The following is a 13,748-nucleotide window of genomic DNA, read 5'->3' as shown; positions in this document are numbered from 1 at the left end:
TTTATTTAACCAGGTATTTATATATATAACCCTTATTTAACCAGGTATTTATATATATAACCCTAACCCTTTATTTAACCAGGTATTTATATATATATAACCCTTTATTTAACCAGGTGTTTATATATATAACCCTTTATTTAACCAGGTGTTTATATATATAACCCTAAACCTTTATTTAACCAGGTATTTATATATATAACTCTAACCCTTTATTTAACCAGGTGTTTATATATATAACCCTAACCCTTTATTTAACCAGGTATTTATATATATAACTGTAACCCTTTATTTAACCAGGTATTTATATATATAACCCTTTATTTAACCAGGTATTTATATATATAACCCTTTATTTAACCAGGTATTTATATATATAACCCTAACCCTTTATTTAACCAGGTATTTATATATATAACCCTTTATTTAACCAGGTATTTATATATATAACCCTTTATTTAACCAGGTATTTATATATATAACCCTTTATTTAACCAGGTATTTATATATATAACCCTTTATTTAACCAGGTATTTATATATATAACCCTTATTTAACCAGGTATTTATATATATAACCCTAACCCTTTATTTAACCAGGTATTTATATATATAACCCTTTATTTAACCAGGTATTTATATATATAACCCTTTATTTAACCAGGTATTTATATATATAACCCTTATTTAACCAGGTATTTATATATATAACCCTTTATTTAACCAGGTATTTATATATATAACCCTTTATTTAACCAGGTATTTATATATATAACCCTAACCCTTTATTTAACCAGGTATTTATATATATAACCCTTTATTTAACCAGGTATTTATATATATAACCCTTTATTTAACCAGGTATTTATATATATAACCCTAACCCTTTATTTAACCAGGTATTTATATATATAACCCTAACCCTTTATTTAACCAGGTATTTATATATATAACCCTTTATTTAACCAGGTATTTATATATATAACCCTGTATTTAACCAGGTATTTATATATATAACCCTTATTTAACCAGGTATTTATATATATAACCCTTTATTTAACCAGGTATTTATATATATAACCCTTTATTTAACCAGGTATTTATATATATAACCCTAACCCTTTATTTAACCAGGTATTTATATATATAACCCTTTATTTAACCAGGTATTTATATATATAACCCTTTATTTAACCAGGTATTTATATATATAACCCTAAACCTTTATTTAACCAGGTATTTATATATATAACCCTTTATTTAACCAGGTGTTTATATATATAACCCTAACCCTTTATTTAACCAGGTATTTATATATATAACTCTAACCCTTTATTTAACCAGGTATTTATATATATAACTCTAACCCTTTATTTAACCAGGTATTTATATATATAACCCTAACCCTTTATTTAACCAGGTATTTATATATATATAACCCTAACCCTTTATTTAACCAGGTATTTATATATATAACCCTTTATTTAACCAGGTATTTATATATATAACCCTTTATTTAACCAGGTATTTATATATATAACCCTTTATTTAACCAGGTATTTATATATATAACCCTAACCCTTTATTTAACCAGGTATTTATATATATAACTGTAACCCTTTATTTAACCTGGTATTTATATATATAACCCTAACCCTTTATTTAACCTGGTATTTATATATATAACCCTTATTTAACCAGGTATTTATATATATAACCCTAACCCTTTATTTAACCAGGTATTTATATATATAACTATATATAACCCTAACCCTTTATTTAACCAGGTATTTATATATATAACCCTAACCCTGTATTTAACCAGGTATTTATATATATAACCCTTTATTTAACCAGGTATTTATATATATAACCCTAACCCTTTATTTAACCAGGTATGTATATATATAACCCTTTATTTAACCAGGTATTTATATATATAACCCTAACCCTTTATTTAACCAGGTATTTATATATATAACTGTAACCCTTTATTTAACCAGGTATTTATATATATAACCCTAATCCTTTATTTAACCAGGTATTTATATATGTAACCCTTTATTTAACCAGGTATTTATATATATAACCCTAACCCTTTATTTAACCAGGTATTTATTTATATATAACCCTAACCCTGTATTTAGCCAGGTATTTATATATATAACCCTTTATTTAACCAGGTGTTTATATATACAACCCTAACCCTTTATTTAACCAGGTATTTATATATATAACCCCAACCCTTTATTTAACCAGGTATTTATATATATAACCCTAACCCTTTATTTAACCAGGTATTTATATATATAACCCTTTATTTAACCAGGTATTTATATATAACCCTTTATTTAACCAGGTATTTATATATATAACTGTAACCCTTTATTTGACCTGGTATTTATATATATAACCCTAACCCTGTATTTAACCAGGTATTTATATATATAACCCTTTATTTAACCAGGTATTTATATATATAACCCTAACCCTTTATTTAACCAGGTATTTATATATATAACCCTAACCCTTTATTTAACAGGTATTTATATATATAACCCTAACCCTGTATTTAACCAGGTATTTATATATATAACCCTTTATTTAACTAGGTATTTATATATATAACCCTAACCCTTTATTTAACCAGGTATTTATATATAACCCTTTATTTAACCAGGTATTTATACAGTGCCTTGCGAAAGTATTCGGCCCCCTTGAACTTTGCGACCTTTTGCCACATTTCAGGCTTCAAACATAAAGATATAAAACTGTATTTTTTTGTGAAGAATCAACAACAAGTGGGACACAATCATGAAGTGGAACGACATTTATTGGATATTTCAAACTTTTTTAACAAATCAAAAACTGAAAAATTGGGCGTGCAAAATTATTCAGCCCCCTTAAGTTAATACTTTGTAGCGCCACCTTTTGCTGCGATTACAGCTGTAAGTTACTTGGGGTATGTCTCTATCAGTTTTGCACATCGAGAGACTGAACATTTTTCCCATTCTTCCTTGCAAACAGCTCGAGCTCAGTGAGGTTGGATGGAGAGCATTTGTGAAAAGCAGTTTTCAGTTCTTTCCACAGATTCTCGATTGGATTCAGGTCTGGACTTTGACTTGGCCATTCTAACACCTGGATATGTTTATTTTTGAACCATTCCATTGTAGATTTTGCTTTATGTTTTGGATCATTGTCTTGTTGGAAGACAAATCTCCGTCCCAGTCTCAGGTCTTTTGCAGACTCCATCAGGTTTTCTTCCAGAATGGTCCTGTATTTGGCTCCATCCATCTTCCCATCAATTTTAACCATCTTCCCTGTCCCTGCTGAAGAAAAGCAGGCCCAAACCATGATGCTGCCACCACCATGTTTGACAGTGGGGATGGTGTGTTCAGGGTGATGAGCTGTGTTGCTTTTATGCCAAACATAACGTTTTGCATTGTTGCCAAAAAGTTCAATTTTGGTTTCATCTGACCAGAGCACCTTCTTCCACATGTTTGGTGTGTCTCCCAGGTGGCTTGTGGCAAACTTTAAACAAGACTTTTTATGGATATCTTTAAGAAATGGCTTTCTTCTTGCCACTCTTCCATAAAGGCCATATTTGTGCAATATACGACTGATTGTTGTCCTATGGACAGAGTCTCCCACCTCAGCTGTAGATCTCTGCAGTTCATCCAGAGTGATCATGGGCCTCTTGGCTGCATCTCTGATCAGTCTTCTCCTTGTATGAGCTGAAAGTTTAGAGGGACGGCCAGGTCTTGGTAGATTTGCAGTGGTCTGATACTCCTTCCATTTCAATATTATCGCTTGCACAGTGCTCCTTGGGATGTTTAAAGCTTGGGAAATCTTTTTGTATCCAAATCCGGCTTTAAACTTCTTCACAACAGTATCTCGGACCTGCCTGGTGTGTTCCTTGTTCTTCATGATGCTCTCTGCGCTTTTAACGGACCTCTGAGACTATCACAGTGCAGGTGCATTTATAAGGAGACTTGATTACACACAGGTGGATTGTATTTATCATCATTAGTCATTTAGGTCAACATTGGATCATTCAGAGATCCTCACTGAACTTCTGGAGAGAGTTTGCTGCACTGAAAGTAAAGGGGCTGAATAATTTTGCACGCCCAATTTTTCAGTTTTTGATTTGTTAAAAAAGTTTGAAATATCCAATAAATGTCGTTCCACTTCATGATTGTGTCCCACTTGTTGTTGATTCTTCACAAAAAAATACAGTTTTATATCTTTATGTTTGAAGCCTGAAATGTGGCAAAAGGTCGCAAAGTTCAAGGGGGCCGAATACTTTCGCAAGGCACTGTATATGTAACCCTTTATTTAACCAGGTATTTATATATATAACCCTTTATTTAACCAGGTATTTATATATATAACCCTAACCCTTTATTTAACCAGGTAGGCCAGTTGAGAACAAGTTCTCATTTACAACTGCGACCTGGCCAAGATAAAGCAAAGCAGTGCGACACAAACAACAACAGAGTTACACATGGAATAAACAAACATACAGTCAATAACACAATAGAGAAAGTGTCACGCCCTGACCTTAGTTATCTTTGTTTTCTTTATCATTTTGGTTCGGTCAGGGTGTGACGAGGGTGGGTATGTGTGTTTTTGCCTTGTCTAGGATTTTTGTATATCTATGGGGTTTTGGAATGTCTAGGTAAATGTAGGTCTATGGTGGCCTGAATTGGTTCCCAATCAGAGGCAGCTTTTTATCGTTGTCTCTGATTGGGGATCCTATTTAGGTTGCCATTTTGGTTTTGTGGGTTATTGTCTATGTGTAGTTGCCTGTCAGCACTCGGTTTATATAGCGTCACGTTCGTTTTGTTAGTTTGTTTAGTGTTCATTCTTTATTAAAAGAAGTATGCATTCATATCACGCTGCGTCTTGGTCTCATCAATACGACGATCGTGACAGAATAACCCACCATAAAAGGACCAAGCAGCGTGAAAAGGAGGAGCAGCGTTTGATGGAGCAGACAGCATGGACATGGGACGAAATACTGGACAGTAAAGGATCCTGGACGTGGGAGGAAATACTGTCAGGAGAGGATCGCCTACCATGGAGGCAGGTGGAGATAGCACAGGAGGAACGGCGACGATATGAGGGTACACGGCTAGCACGGAAGCCCGAGAGGCAGACCCAATAAAAAAAATTGGGGGTGGCACACGAGGAGATTGCATGAGTCTATTCCAGCTCCATTCCAGCTCCTCGCATTGGCCGGGCTAGAATGGGCATCCAGCCAGGAAGGAGGGTGCCGGCTCAGCGCTCCTGGTCTCCAGTGTACCTCCTTGGACCAGGATATCCTGCGCTGGCTCTGCGTACTGTGTCTCCGGTGAGTCTGCACAGCCCAGTGCATCCTGTGCCAGAAAATAAACATCCAGCCAGGACGGGTTGTGTCAGCTCTACATTCCAGACCTCCAGTGCGCCTCCACAGTCCAGTACGTCCTGTGCCTGCTCCCCGCACTCGCCCTGAGGTGCGTGTCACCAGCCCAGTACCACCAGTGCCGGCACCACGCACCAGGTCTACAGTGCGCCCCGGCAGTCCAGAGCGTCCGGCGACAGTTCACAGACCGGAACCTCCAACGACGGGCCACAGACCGGAACCTCAAACGACGGGCCACAGTCCGGAACCTCAAACGACGGGCCACAGACCGGAACCTCAAACGACGGGCCACAGTCCGGAACCTCAAACGACGGGCCACAGACCGGAACCTCCAACGACGGGCCACAGACCGGAACCTCCAACGACGGGCCACAGACCGGAACCTCCAACGACGGGCCACAGACCGGAACCTCCAATGATGGGCCACAGTCCGGAACCTCCAACGATGGGCCACAGACCGGAACCTCCAACGACGGGCCACAGACCGGAACCTCAAACGACGGGCCACAGACCGGAACCTCCAATGACGGTCCCCAGCCCGGGGTCTCCAGCGATGGTCCCCAATCCAGGGTCTCCAGCGACGGTCCCAGTCCGGGGCCAGTCTGGGGATCATCGCTGAAGACCGTCGCTGGATGCTCCGGACTGGAGACCGTCGCTGGAGGCTCTGAACCGCGGATCAAGATAATTACTTGACTCACTCTGGACCACGGATCAACGCTGGAGGCTTCGTGCCATGGATCCTTACTGCAGGCTCCGGGCCATGGATCATAACTGGAGGCTTCGAGCCATTCATCATCACTGGAGGCTTCACTGGAGGCTTCGCCCATCAGGCTGGAGAGACATACAGGAGGCCTGGTTCTGGGAGCAGGCACAGGACTCAACAGGCTGGGGAGACATACTGTAGGCCTGGTTCTGGGAGCAGGCACAGGACTCAACAGGCTGGGGAGACATACTGTAGGCTTGGTTCTTGGAACAGGCACAGGATACACTGGGCCGTGGAGACGGATGCCCACTCTAGCCCGGCCGATGCGGGAGGCTGAACTTTAGCGCACCAGGCTATGAGTGCGCACTGGAGACACCGTAAGCATCACTGCATAACACGGTGCCTGACTAGTCACATGCTCCCCACGGTAAGCACGGGGAGTTAGCTCAAGTCTCCAACCAGTCTGGGGCTGCCTCTCTCTTGTGCCAACTCCTCGTACTGTCACCGCTCTGCTTTCGCCACCTCTATCTCCTCCCTTGGACCCCGATACCCCGATACTCTCCAGCCTTTGCCCAGGGTCCCTTGCCTTCCAAGATCTCCTCCCATGTCCATTCCTCCAGAAAATGCTGCTCCTCCCGGCCATGCCGCTTGGTCCGTTTGTTGTAGGTAGTTCTGTCACGACCGTCGTCAGGGAAATGACCGGACCAAGGTGCAGCGTGGTGAGCATACATTTATCCTTTATTAAGAAAGTCACCAACAAAACAAGGGAACAACAAAATGAAAGTGAAGCTGACTATGGCTATACCTGCATCAAACAAAGTCAACAACCGAGGTGCAAAAACAGGCTGCCTAATTATGATTCCCAATCAGAGAGAACGATAGACAGCTCGGCCAAACACACAGAAATACAAAACATAGAATGCCCACCCCACATCACAACCTGACCTAACCAAATAGAGAAATAAAACTCTAAGGTCAGGGCATGACAGTGTGTTCCTTCAAAGCTCAGTTGTCCAGCTAACCACCAGTCTGCACAACTCTGCCAGGACCTAGGATCAAGAGAGACAAGAGTTTTAGTACTATATCTCTTGACACAATGATGAAAATAATCATGGCCTCGAAACCTTCAAGCTGCATACTGGACCCTATTCCAACTAAACTACTGAAAGAGCTGCTTCCTGTGCTTGGCCCTCCTATGTTGAACATAATAAACGGCTCTCTATCCACCGGATGTTTACCAAACTCACTAAAAGTGGCAGTAATAAAGTCTCTCTTGAAAAAGCCAAACCTTGACCCAGAAAATATGAAAAACTATCGGGCTATGTGTAGCAACTCACTGCCTTGCTGAAGACAAACAATGTATACGAAATGCTTCAGTCTGGTTTTAGACCCTATCATAGCACTGAGACTGCACTTGTGAAGGTGGTAAATTATCTTTTAATGGTGTCTGACCGAGGCTCTGCATCTGTCCTTGTGCTCCTAAACCTTAGTAGTGCTTTTGATACCATCGATCACCACATTCTTTTGGAGAGAATGGAAATCCAAATTGGTCTACACGGACAAGTTCTGGCCTGGTTTAGATCTTATCTGTCGGAAAGATATCAGTTTGTCTCTGTGAATGGTTTGTCCTCTGACAAATCAACTGTACATTTCGGTGTTCCTCAAGGTTCCGTTTTAGGACCACTATTGTTTTCACTATATATTTTACCTCTTGGGGATGTCATTCGAAAACATAATGTTAACTTTCACTGCTATGCGGATGACACACAGCTGTACATTTCAATGAAACATGGTGAAGCACCAACATTGCCCTTGCTAGAAGCATGTGTTTCAGACATAAGGAAGTGGATGGCTGCAAACTTTCCACTTTTAAACTCGGACAAAACAGAGATGCTTGTTCTAGGTCCCAAGAAACAAAGAGATCTTCTGTTGAATCTGACAATTAATCTTAATGGTTGTACAGTCGTCTCAAATAAAACTGTGAAGGACCTCGGCATTACTCTGGACCCTGATCTCTCTTTTGAAGAACATATCAAGACTGTTTTAAGGACAGCTTTTTTCCATCTACGTAACATTGCAAAAATCAGAAACTTTCTGTCCAAAAATGAATCCATGCTTTTGTTACTTCTAGGTTAGACTACTGCAATGCTCTACTTTCCGGCTACCCGGATAAAGCACTAAATAAACTTCAGTTAGTGCTAAATACGGCTGCTAGAATCCTGACTAGAACCAAAAATGTGATCATATTACTCCAGTGCTAGCCTCCCTACACTGGCTTCCTGTCAAAGCAAGGGCTGATTTTAAGGTTTTACTGCTAACCTACAAAGCATTACATGGGCTTGCTCCTACCTATCTTTCCAATTTGGTCCTGCCGTGCATACCTACACGTACGCTACGGTCACAAGACGCAGGCCTCCTAATTGTCCCTAGAATTTCTAAAAATGGAGCTCCTATAGAGCTCCATTTTTATGGAATGGTCTGCCTACCCATGTGAGAGACGCAGACTCGGTCTCAACCTTTAAGTCTTTACTGAAGGAGGGGTGCGTCACTTGAGTGGGTTGAGTCACTGATGTGATCTTCCTGTCTGGGTTGGCGCCCCCCCTTGGGTTGTGCCGTGGCGGAGATCTTTGTGGGCTATACTCGGCCTTGTCTCAGGATGGTAAGTTGGTGGTTGAAGATATCCTTCTAGTGGTGTGAGGGCTGTGCTTTGGCAAAGTGGGTGGGGTTATATCCTGCCTGTTTGGCCCTGTCCGGGGGTATCATCGAATGGGGCCACAGTGTCTCCTGACCCCTCCTGTCTCAGCCTCCAGTATTTATGCTGCAGTAGTTTATGTGTCGGGGGGCTAGGGTCAGTCTGTTATATCTGAAGTACTTCTCCTGTCTTATCTGGTGTCCTGTGTGAATTTAAGTATGCTCCCTCTAATTCTCTCTTTCTCTTTCTTTCTTTCTCTCTCTCTCTTGGACGTGAGCCATAGGACCATGCCTCAGGACTACCTGGCATGATGACTCCTTGCTGTCCCCAGTCCACCTGGCCGTGCTGCTGCTCCAGTTTCAACTGTTCTGCCTGCGGCTATGGAACCCTGACCTGTACACCGGACATGCTACCTGTTCCAGACCTGCTGTTTTCAACTCTCTGGAGACAGCAGGAGCAGTAGAGATACTCCTAATGATCGTCTATGAAAAGCCAACTGAAATTTACTCCTGAGGTGCTGACTTGCGTGCTGACTTGCTGCACCCTCTACAACCACTGTGATTATTATTATTTGACCATGCAGACATCTATGAACATTTGAACATCTTGGGCATGTTCTGTTATCATCTCCACCCGGCAGAGCCAGAAGAGGACTGGCCACCCCTCATAGCCTGGTTCCTTTCTAGGTTTCTTCCTAGGTTCTGGCCTTTCTAGGGAGTTTTTCCTAGCCACCGTGCTTCTACACCTGCATTGCTTGCTGTTTGGGGTTTTAGGCTGGGTTTCTGTACAGCACTTTGAGATATCAGCTGATGTAAGAAGGGCTTTATAAATACATTTGATTTGATTTTGATTTGATAGAGAGAGCTTAAGCCCCACCCTCGTCAATATATACAGTTGAAGTCAGAAGTTTACATACACTTAGGTTGGAGTCATTAAAACTCGTTTTTCAACCACTCCACAAATTGCTTGTTAACAAACTATAGTTTTGGCAAGTCGGTTAGGACATCTACTTTGTGCATGACATAAGTAATTTTTCCAACAATTGTTTACAGACAGATTATTTCACTTATAATTCACTAATTATCAAAATCCAGAAAAGAGCCATTAAATTCTACAACCACCTAAAAGGAAGCGATTCCCAAACCTTCCATAACAAAGCCATCCCCTACAGAGAGATGAACCTGGAGAAGAGTCCGCTAAGCAAGCTGGTCCTGGGGCTCTGTTCACAAACACAAACACAACCCACAGAGCCCCAGGACAGCAGCACAATTAGACCCAACTAAATCATGAGAAAACAAAAATATAATTACTTGACACATTGGAAAGAATTCACAAAAAAACAGAGCAACCTAGAATGCTATTTGGCCCTACACAGAGAGTACACAGTGGCAGAATACATGACCACTGTGACTGACCCAAAACAGAGAGTACACAGTGGCAGAATACCTGACCACTGTGACTGACCCAAACTTAAGGAAAGCTTTGACTATGTACAGACTCAGTGAGCATAGCCTTGCTATTGAGAAAGGCCTTCGAATGCAGACTGTTAAGGGTGTGTAGACGGAGTGCAGAGTGAACAGACTTTAATTCCGTTCCAAAAATGACAGCACATAAAAACAAGAACACGGAACAAATGTAAAGCACAGAGGATAAATACAGTAATTATGGAATGAAAACCAGGTAATGGAACAAGAGAGAGATGAGAAATGGAGCGGCGATGGCTAGAAGACCGGTGACGTCGATCGAACAAGGAAGTCGTGACACAGACCTGGCTCTCAGTGAGCATAGCCTTGCTATTGAGAAAGGCCGCCGTTGTGCTCACTGCCCACAACATGAGGTGGAAACTGAGCTGCACTTCCTAACTTCCTGCCAAATGTATGACCATATTAGAGAGACACATGTCCCTCAGATTACACAGATACACAAAGAATTAGAAAACAAACCCAATTTTGATAAACTCCCATATCTACTGGGGGAAATACCACAGTGTGTCATCACAGCAGCAAGATTTGTGACCTGTTGCCACGAGAAAAGGGCAACCAGTGAAGAACAAACACCATTATAAATACAACTTATATGTAAATTGTAAATATATGTAAACTTAAATACAAGACATTTTAAATGTCTTTATTCTTTTGGAACTTCTGTGAGTGTAATGTTCACTGTTAATTTTTATTGTTTATTTCACTTTTGTATATTATCTATCTCACTACCTCACTTGCTTTGACAATGTTAACATATGTTTCCCATGAATATAATTGAGGGGTAGTTGTTTTGGGGACAGTTGATAGAGAGAGAGAGAGAGAGAGAGAGAGAGAGAGAGAGAGAGAGAGAGAGGTAGTTGTTGTTTTGGGGACAGTTGATAGAGAGAGAGAGAGAGAGAGAGAGAGAGAGAGAGAGAGTGAGAGAGGTAGTTGTTGTTTTGGGGACAGTTGATAGAGAGAGAGAGAGAGAGAGAGAGAGGTAGTTGGTGTTTTGGGGACAGTTGACAGAGAGAGAGAGAGAGAGAGAGAGAGTAGTTGTTGTTTTGGGGACAGTTGATAGAGAGAGAGAGAGAGAGAGAGAGAGAGAGAGAGGTAGTTGTTGTTTTGGGGACAGTTGACAGAGAGAGAGAGAGAGAGAGAGAGAGAGAGAGAGGTAGTTGTTGTTTTGGGGACAGTGATAGAGAGAGAGAGAGAGAGAGAGAGGGGTAGTTGTTGTTTTGGGGACAGTTGACAGAGAGAGAGAGAGAGAGAGAGAGAGAGAGAGGTAGTTGTTGTTTTGGGGACAGTTGATAGAGAGAGAGAGAGAGAGAGAGAGAGGTAGTTGTTGTTTTGGGGACAGTTGATAGAGAGAGAGAGAGAGAGAGAGAGAGAGAGAGAGAGAGAGATTGTGTGTTGTTGTTTTGGGGACAGTTGATAGAGAGAGAGAGAGATTGTGTGTTGTTGTTTTGGGGACAGTTGATAGAGAGAGAGAGAGAGAGAGAGAGAGAGATTGTGTGTTGTTGTTTTGGGGACAGTTGATAGAGAGAGAGAGAGAGAGAGAGAGAGTGTTGTGGTAACAGTTGCCAGGCAGATGTAAAGGTGGTTCATTCTAAGACCACACCCCTGACACAAACAAACCCCCTGACCCCCACCCCTCCTTTTTGTTTGTGTGTGTGAGATTAGTGATCAGTCTGTTTCTCCCCCCTCCCTGCATATCTTTATTTGTTGATAGGGGGAGGGCTTTAGGGATTCAAATCGGATGGGGGTTATCCTTCCCTCCTCCTCCCTCCCTATCCCTCCTCCTCCTCCCTCCCCCCCCCTATCCCCATCTCCTCCTCCCTCCCTATCCCCGTCTCGTCCTTCCTCCTCCTCCCTCCCTATCCCTCCTCCTCCACCTTCCCCCTCTCTCCCTCCCTCCATCCTCCCTCCCTATCCCCGTCTCCTCCTTCCTCCTCCTCCCTCCCTATCCCTCCTCCTACTCCTTCCCCCTCCTCTCTCCCTCCCTCCTTTTCCCTCCTCCTCCCTCCCTATCCCCGTCTCCTCCTCCTCCCTATCCCCGTCTCCTCCTTCCTCCTCCTCCTCCCTCCCTTCTCCTCCTTCCCTCATCCCTGCACAGGTGTATCCCTCTCTCTCACACACACACATACACACTCACAAACATACTGTGACACACACACACAGGTGAAAGAATAAACATCAGACTCACCGGTGGATCAGGCTCTTCTCCTCCAGGTCAACAGTTAGAGTCTCGCTGCTATAACAGAATCCTACAGTACTACAGCTGATATAAACGTCCAACCTACAGAGGTGATACAGGCTGACTGGTCTATGTGTATGATCAGTCTGTTGCTGCATCTCTTCCTGTCACTTCGCTCCGGCCTGACAGTGTGTGTGTGTGTGTGTCTGACAGTGTGTGTAAATGTGTGCGTGTGTCTGACAGTATGTGTGTGTGTGTCTGACAGTGTGTGTTCCTCCCTCACATCGCCTGGTCTCCGTAGCGATGTGGAGGTTGGCTGCTGGCAGCTGAAACAATGTAGCCTCACATCCTCTTTCCTCTCCCTCCTCGCTGGTCTCTTTCTCCCATCTATCTCATCCTTCTCTTTCTCTCTCCCCTCCCCTATCTCTCTCCCTCCTCGCTGGTCTCTTTCTCCCATCTATCTCATCCTTCTCTCTCTCTCTCTCTCTCTCTCCCCTCCCCTATCTCTCTCCCTCCTCGCTGGTCTCTTTCTCCCATCTATCTCATCCTTCTCTCTCTCTCTCCCTCCCCTATCTCTCTCCCTCCTCGCTGGTCTCTTTCTCCCATCTATCTCATCCTTCTCTCTCTCTCCCCTCCCCTATCTCTCTCCCTCCTCGCTGGTCTCTTTCTCCCATCTATCTCATCCTTCTCTCTCTCTCTCTCTCTCTCCCCTCCCCTATCTCTCTCCCTCCTCGCTGGTCTCTTTCTCCCATCTATCTCATCCTTCTCTCTCTCTCTCTCCCCTCCCCTATCTCTCTCCCTCCTCGCTGGTCTCTTTCTCCCATCTATCTCATCCTTTTCTCTCTCTCTCTTTCCCCCTCTCCCCTTTCTCTGTGACTATCTCTCGCCCTCTCTCTTTGTGCTTAACTCATTCCTTCTCTTCCTATAAATCTCTCTCTCCTCTCTCCCTCCCCTATCTCTCTCTCCCTCCTCCCCTATCTCTCTCCCCTCCCCTATCTCTCTCTCCCACTCCCCTATATCTCTCTCCCTCCTCCCCTATCTCTCTCTCCCCCTCCCCTATTTCTCTCTCCCTCCTCCCCCAACTCTCTCTCCCTCCCACGTTCCCTCTCAGATTTATCTTGTTTCTAGATGTGTGTTGTTTCTCTGTATATCCACCTAGCAGTTTGATGAAGTTGTCTTTAGCCCAGATAGGTTCCCAATCTTCCATCCTCATAACTAGATACCAAGAAGGCATTTCAGGATAAAAATCTAGTTATAGTAGCTAGCTTGTCTCACTATTTTAGCTGGTAT

Source organism: Oncorhynchus tshawytscha, linkage group LG15, assembly GCF_018296145.1.
Source record: "Oncorhynchus tshawytscha isolate Ot180627B linkage group LG15, Otsh_v2.0, whole genome shotgun sequence".
Lineage (NCBI taxonomy): Eukaryota > Metazoa > Chordata > Actinopteri > Salmoniformes > Salmonidae > Oncorhynchus > Oncorhynchus tshawytscha.
The sequence above is the reverse complement of the archived record's forward strand: the minus strand, read 5'-3'. Positions refer to the sequence as shown.